General features: G+C 32.8%; 1 long non-coding RNA gene across 1 annotated transcript; it reads left to right on the top strand.

The window, feature by feature from the left end:
* Window positions 1-779: 779 nt before the first annotated feature.
* On the top strand, window positions 780-2635 carry LOC147380799 (uncharacterized). Its single transcript, XR_015175090.1, has 3 exons — window positions 780-875; window positions 1229-1336; window positions 2526-2635. It is a non-coding gene; the product is annotated as an uncharacterized LOC147380799 (long non-coding RNA).
* The last annotated feature ends 5689 nt before the right edge of the window (window positions 2636-8324 follow it).

The raw sequence follows: 8324 nt of genomic DNA, 5'->3' as shown, positions 1-8324 counted from the left end.
CTTAACTATTCGGACTCGGAAAGTGACAAACGAATATACCATTTCAAATAATTTTTCGTTGTGGTTCTAATGGTGTCATCAAATCTTTTCGATTCTCGTTCTAACGAAATTCCACTATTTTGGGTCCCACTTAACACGAAATTCGAGGATTCTATAACTTCTCTATCCGAATTCGAATTCAGACTTGCTTACAGGCTAACGTATATATTTCGATCCTTTTGAATCTAATGGCAAAGTCGGTTTTTCTCAAAATTAATCATAGTAATATTCGGGTATTTTACTCTAAATCTCTCATTTGACATTTTCCTCCAAATCTCACCATTTAATTTCCTCGAGATATGAGTTGAAAATCTGGGGTGTTACAGGTTAAGTAAAGAAGATCATGTTCATTGTACTGGCACTTAACAGGGAATTTAGTTGGTCAAGCTTCATGTCCTCCATGTATTTGTGACTACTCTTCAGAGACCATGAGGTATAATTTGACCTTTCTAATATGTTTATTACTTGATAAATATGAAAATAGTGATGATTTAGTATCTGGGTATCTCTTATTTTTATGAAATTCTGGAGTATTCGAGTGTTGACTTTGCTGGTTGACATATATACATGTTTGTTGCTCTTTTTGTATGTTGAGTTGAGTATTGGTTTTATGCACCTATATGTATCCTGAACTCTGAATATTATACCAAATCAATTTCATATAAAGTAAAATGGTAGATCCAATCAGGTCTGGATTGAGTCTAGATCTAACAAAGTTCTCATGTTTTAACAATTTACAGATTTGGATTTCATCAAACCTCTAAGAATAGTACTTGTGTACCATACACAAGCTGATTTTAGGCTTGCACTTCAACTGAACTAAGAAGCTCTTTAAGGTTTGCACTTCTTATTCTATATTTTTGTTTAATTAGATCCCATCTAACTAATAGGTTCATCATGTAAATGGTTTATGTAGAAAACAGAAAGTCTAGCATCTCCATATATAATCTAACACCAATGCAGATAATCAAACACATTTAGTTTCTCAAGAACCTTAATCAAAGCAACATATTCACTTCTGTAACTTACAAGATTCATGACCATTCTCATTTCCCTTTTTTATTTTATTTTTTGTTATTTGTTATTTATTACTTATTGTAGTATTTGCTTCTATTCTTATTCTCAATTAGATATCTTTTATGGTTTCCATAGCTTTAGTATTGGTATAAATCTCAAACTCTTTTCAAAGGGAATCCAAGAGGTCAAGGATTGATGGTGCAAATGCCTCAAGTGGGGGGACCTTCTGGCTAGGGCCTTATGGACATTGATCACTGTTGGCATGGCATTATTGCTAAAGGTGGAACTCCCCTCCAACTTCATTCTTTTTCATGAAATGTATCTCCAGATGTAGGGAAATGTTGGTCAAAGGTTGTAGGTCCATCCCCTAATGAAGGGTCCCCAATTGAACTTTTCCTTAGGAATGCTAATTCGATAAGTTTCAATATGTTTTCATAGTAGTAGCCTGTAATTGACAATATTTATTTGTCATTTGTTTATATTGGGAAGATATAGTTGATTCTTTCTAATGCAATTTGGTTTGCATTTATCATGCCAACTTATTTTTTATAGTTATGTATGCTGTAACTTTCCCCTGCCAAAAAATTTGGGTTGATTTTGATTAAGTCACTAACTAGTTTTTTTTATTTTTGGGTGTTTACATTTCAGGATGTATCCTAAAAAATAATGTCATTTTCTCATCATGGTCCACGGGCTATTAGGATTCTTTCGTTGGCTAGCCTCAAAGGTCTCTACCAGCAACATTACTGTAAATTATTTATTTATTTTATTATTATTATTATTTATTTTTTGGGGGGGGGGTAGTATCCATGTGAGGTCTAAAATCGACTTGATTTATTTATGCTGGACTTTCTAATACTCTATTGTAGATCAACTATCAGGTGCTCATCATGATCAAATGGTCAGAATTGTGCCTTGCAGTAATGTCAATAACTAGGCTTGGGTGACTGGGTTAGTCTGAATCAGCTCGCAATTGATGACCTTGCCCATGGCTTTTTTTTTATGGGGTTGCATGCTTTGTGGTATGCACATTGATGGACACAAGGATGAGTCTGGTGCTGTCAGTGTTTTTGGAACACTCAGGAGTCTGGATAATATGCTATATCTCATAAATTGACAAATAAATTCTTGATATGGGTTGCTATGCTGACATATACAGGGTTTAGAAATAATAATAAGTACCTAACTTGCTGCTGATTTGTATGTACATATACATGTTTCAATGTGTATAAACTTGTAACTCCCTCAAACTGAAAATAGTATCAGAGAAACCATACTGAAGTAGCCAAGTAAATGAAATGGAAATGGACCCATAGCTTGGTTGGTTTGACACATTACAATTAGTAGCTTGTTTGAGGATTTATGGGGTTGCTTCTATGCGTAAGCACTCCATTCAATCATGTTCCTTAGAACTTTTTGCTTGCATACAAGTGAACTATACCTTACCCATTTATTCATTCAATACACAGGTGTATTCCTTACAGGATCATAAAAGATGTTGATGATCAGACTATTGAATTGAAGAATAGGTTAGAAGTCCTCATGATTTCTTCCCCGAATCTTAAAGATCTTGTCTTCCAAAAGGTAAGTTTCATTTCACTTCCTTTCTAATAATTTTATTCAGAAATATTCAGATCTTCTTGTTACTTTATTGGTGAGTATTGAATGTGATATTATTTTCGTGATTCAGTTGTCAGGGTGGATGGGAAAATGATGAGACTGTTGGCCAAGTCGCATGTCGTGAAGCCTTGGAGGAAGTGGGAGTAAAAGGAATACTTGATGTATGTTCGTCTCATAACTTGATGTCATAGCTCAACTTCTCATTTTTCTTCATTTTGATTTAAACCATGTTCTTAACTGACATCTCATCAATCAGCTGGGTTGACCACATATCATGATCATCATAACTCTTATCTCGATTATATGGTCAGCCCCATATTTTCACTTGATGTCACAAATAAACATAACTTAATTAAAATACCAAACGATCTTCGCAAACAAAAACAATCTAAACTTTAAACCTTAGCAGGAATGGGCTATTTTTTTTCGACTGTTTTAAGCCGTCGAATATAGTTTTGTCGACAATTTTTTAAGGCCATCGAAAATAATTTCTATGGCTTAAGGCTGTCGATTTTTTTTTTCGACATGGCCCAATTCGACGGGTGAGACTGTCGCATTTTTCAAATTCAACGATTTTGGGCCATCGAATTTATCTAATTTTCACGTAGTGAGTATTATACTAAAGGCTTTTACATTTCTCTTTTATGTTCTATGCATGCTCTTTTCTATTTGAGTTTTCAATGTTCGTAGGTAGGAGGACATTGGTCATGTAATATATATATAGCATCGGATAATATTATGTGCTTCTATAAGTATTATATTCTATTTTCTAAAGATTGATCTATTGTAGCGGATATCAAGATCCGTCACTATATGTATAATTAAAAATGGATCTCTTGCAACAGATAGTGAGATCCGTCGCTATATGTAGAATATTTTGTTAATTAAAAAACTAATCTATTGCAGCGGATATTAAGATCCGCCGCTATAGGTAATATATTTTATTAATTAAAAAACTGATCTATTGCAGCGGATATTAAGATCCGCCACTATAGGTAGTATATTTTATTAATTAAAAAACCGATCTATTGCAGCGGATATTAAGATCCGCCGCTATAGGTAGTATATTTTATTAATTAAAAAACCGATCTATTCCAGCGGATATTAAGATCCGCCGCTATATGTATTATATTTCTATTTGTTAAAAATTCGACCTATTGCAGCAGATATTAATATCCGCCGCTAAAGGTACTACCTGTAACAGCGGAATACATTATCCGCTGCTATAGTTTGCGACGGAGGAAACAACAACGGATCTTTGGTTCCGCTGCTCATCGCCGCAATAGCTTTTACCGGCGGAAAAATTACATTGTAGTGACGGGAAAAATCCGCCGCTATAGATCAAAAATGTTGTAGTGTTCCTATCATGTCCTTATTGATGAGATTTTTTACATGTCTGCACAACTACAGGATAAGGATGTGGCTGAGGGAATGACGTTCACATATGATAACATATATTCTAGTGGTGACTTATTTGATATTATTGGTTCCATCATTAGGTGGCCTCGTATGATAACATATATCATATCATGATCCACTACGATCTTTTGGACTTGCATTACATTTCTATTGTCTTTGGATATGTACTACATGTGCATTTCTATATGACTTTGATTGGTTCATTACATATTCTAATGGTAAACTTACTTGATACTAATTTTTATTGACTCATTTATCGTCTTCTAGGACTTTTACATTATTTTATATTATTTAATCAGTAACTAATAGTTAAGTAACTTTTTTAACTCTGCCAATGAAAAAATTAAACATTTTACATTGTCGAATACGAGTCCGGATAAAGGAGGGAAAATGATGATCCAACAACTTCTTATAATAGGCCATCAGGAGGTATGTTTTTTGTACTTAAACAATTGGTATTTACTATATCCTTTTATGAAGCCTTTTTCATTATCTAATGCTCAGGTTTTATTTAGTTCTTGCTATGTTGAAACTTCAATCTTCATTGTTCACATGGTTAATGATGCTATGCGAGTAAATTTGAATTGAACAGTACAATATTAATGAAAAATATTATTTATGACATTGCAAGAACACTTAACTAATAATTTTATATTTTCTACTTAGAGATTTCTCTTAATATAAGGAAATGCTAAAAATTTGTTTGTCCTGGGTATAAACAAGAGGAATTGTGAGGTGGTACTACTCTTGGATCAATTCTACACTTTCTTGGTATTCTATTGCTGGACATTATTCATTTGTGGATATGAATAGTCAGTAATTATTTCATTTAGTTGCGAGTTCATTTCTTTTCCTTCACATAAGCTGATGACTTCTGCAGGTAGCAGCTCTTATTTCCCAATGTGAACTTGATGGTGCTATAAAAGGCTCTTTCCCAAAGGTACAATCACAATTGATGACACAAGCACTACGAAAAATCATTCCTCGTTATGCCAGTCCCAAACTCTTCTTATTATCATAAACCAGGTAGATTTCCTATTTGTTTAATGGTAAAGAATCTATGTTATGTTAGACCGAGGTGGAGTAAACATGCATGATACATATTCTTTGTTTATATATTGGTTCTCTTAACCTTATTTATCTATTTGATCATTCAACAACCCCATACCCAAAATTCCATATGGCATACTTTCGAGCACTTAGGTATAGCCACACGACAACTTTGAGATCATGGGTTCAAGTCTGGTTTACTCATAAAACTATATATTAATTGAAAGTGTCTTCCACCTTCCAAGTGAAGTGTCTGACTCTAAGCACTCAATTCTTCAGGAAAAGAGTCTTCATGTTGCATAGTTAATTCTCTTAAAATCCTGAATGAGGATTGTCCAAACCTTTTATCCATTAACTATACCCTTATGCTAATAACACAGTGTATCCATTTTGTACTTGTCATCAATTTGGAAATTGTGTTAAATCAAAAATTAAATTCATTCTCCTCATAACAATCTAGTGTTTTGTGTAGTGACCACTATTTGTTAAAGGAGTCTTCTTTTGAGGATTTCTTATTTAGGTGGGATAGAACGCGTAGCATGTCAAGCTTGTAATTTAGTTTGTTCTTTTTCATTGGGTTTGTCAACTCGACCTTCCCTTTTTTCTCGAGTAAAATTCTCTTTACTTATCAAAATAATAATTATGTTTTGCTTGTGAATCTCTTTTATCTTTCTAGGTATAGCTCGACAATTCACCCATGTACAAGTTAGACAGAAAATTGGGTAAAGGGGGTTTTGGGCTAGTTTACATTGGAAGAAGCGTTGCGAGTGGTATAAGGTATGCATGACCTAATGCCATTGAGGTATTCGGAATTTCTTTTGTTTTTGTTCTAGTGCAGCTTGTGGAACCCAATGTATTTGTTCGAGATGTAGATGATGATAAAATAAAGAACAAAAGAAAACTTTGGCAAGCACGGGTCGAACCACAGAGACAACGTTAATCCAAAGTATTTTTACTTCCAATCAAATTCAAGTTTAACAAGCGATTTAAAAACAACTTGTGAGAGATGATTTATCTAAAATAAACTACTAAAATAAAAATTAAAAAAATATGAAAGATAAGTATAGATCAATTGGATCCACCTTCACAAGCTTTATCAGTGAATTCAGGTTCTCTTTTTATCTCGATCCACTAAACAAAGCTAATGTTTGTGAATCGAAAATCAAACAGTTATAACATAAAAGAGATCAAAAGTATGTAATAAATTAGGTAAAGATTATTAGATAAACATTAACTGTTCTCTGTGAAGCATGGTTCTTCTTAAACTTATCAAAAAAAAAATCATCAAAACTATGAGAAACATTTAATATTCAACCTAATAACAAATACCTATGCTATCTCAATAACTCAGGCTAAGATTATTAGATAAACATTGACTATTTTCTGTAAAGCATGATTCTTCTTGAACTTCTCAAAGAAAGAATCATCAGAACTTTGAGAAATATTTAAAGATTAACCTAATAATACAAACCTAACATTATCACAATAACGCTATGAAGCAATTTCAAGAACAATCAAAACACTGACAAATCTTGCTCCGACTTCCACAACCAATTTAACAAAGATTTAACCAATAGTCATCGCAAGAACAATAAAGTGCAAAATAAAGAAAACATGAAAAGAAAAGTAGAGATAAGAGAAAGAAAATATTTTTATTACTTGACTTGAAACCGGTAGAGCCTCCTTAAAACTTTCATAAAACTAAGAAACAAAAAATAAAAAACTAAATTAAAATAATAAAAGTTAATCTCTAGGGAGATGAGGGATCCTTCCGGGGGATTCGGAGATTGTAGGTCTCGGAGATGAGATGCTCTTTAGTCTAGTCTCCTATTTATAGAGAGATCAAATTAAGGTTTCTTGGGTAAGTAGAATTTTGAAAATATCCCGTGATTACAAAAATACCAAAGTCCTACTTCAAAAAATGTCTTTCAACCGCCATGCTTCAGTATAAATTTCGAAGCTTGACTTTCTTTTTTGACCACACCGTTTCCATTGACCTTGGCGCTATGGTAAAATTTTGGTCAACTGACTTGAATTTTGGTCCATGATCTTGTTTTGGATTGTGGATCAAAATGGTAACTTCGGATTTTCCCGATTCACTTTGAAATTTCGCGAATAATTCCTATTACATGTAAATAATGGTAATTAGCTCCGAATTATATAATTAAATTAAAAATGATGATAAATATGGACTAATCATGCATTATGTCTAATGAAGGAATTTAGTGTTCAATTCATTGATAAAATTTATATAATTAGGACTCTAGAAACGACTTTCTAGACCTTGATCAGTATTACTTACTTTGACATTGATCTTGTCACTACATGTGATGTCACATCTCTCCTCAAATGTTGCTTTGAAGTTTGAGCATTGAAATAGTAAAGGGTGGAGTAATGGTCATCCCTATGAGTGGAAAGTTTATAGGTGAGGCAATTTTTTACTTTCCAAAAATCATTTTAACTTTGTGTTTTTCCATCTTTTTATTTCTTTCTATGTTGCCTAAGTAGTGCCATTAATTCTTGAAATTCTGTTTTTTTTTTTTTTTTTTGGCTTCATCAAGTACTCTTAATGGTTGTTATGGACTTCCCTTAGTCTACCACAAAAGCCACCAGCAGAATATTATATTCTTGTAAGTTCTATGCTTAATACGTTGAATATTTTCTAATATTTACTCCAACGCAATTGTGTTTCTTTATGTTGTGTGCACTTATTATATTGTTTGCTATCAAATTAATTTCCAAGTCATGGATACACTTGGTCCAAGTCTATGGGATCTCTAGAACTCTAAGAACTAGATGTATGAAACTTTGTTGATTCCTCTGATTTAGAACTTTGGCTATTTATTTATGATTTTTTATTCTTTGTGGTCTTTTAACAGGCTATATGAAAGAGACGGTAACTTGTATAGCAGTGGAGGCAATATCAATACTGGAGAAGCTTCACTTGAGAGGGTTTTTTCCTGACTTCGAAATTTTGTTATGTTTATGATTATGTTATTAAGAATTCGAACGTGCCATTTTTCTTTTTCTTTTAGTTTTTCCTTGTATAGTTATTCAGTGTGGAATTCTTTCCCAATTATTTTATTATTACAAATTTCGCTTTTTCTGATACAGTTACTTCTGTTTTAATGACAAGAAAGGTTCGTTTGACTATGCGGAATTCTTTCACAATTTTTCTT

The sequence above is a fragment of the Akebia trifoliata genome, unplaced genomic scaffold (genome assembly GCF_017979445.1).
Source record: "Akebia trifoliata isolate Shusen 1 unplaced genomic scaffold, ASM1797944v1 Contig00977, whole genome shotgun sequence".
Lineage (NCBI taxonomy): Eukaryota > Viridiplantae > Streptophyta > Magnoliopsida > Ranunculales > Lardizabalaceae > Akebia > Akebia trifoliata.
The sequence above is the reverse complement of the archived record's forward strand: the minus strand, read 5'-3'. Positions and strand labels throughout refer to the sequence as shown.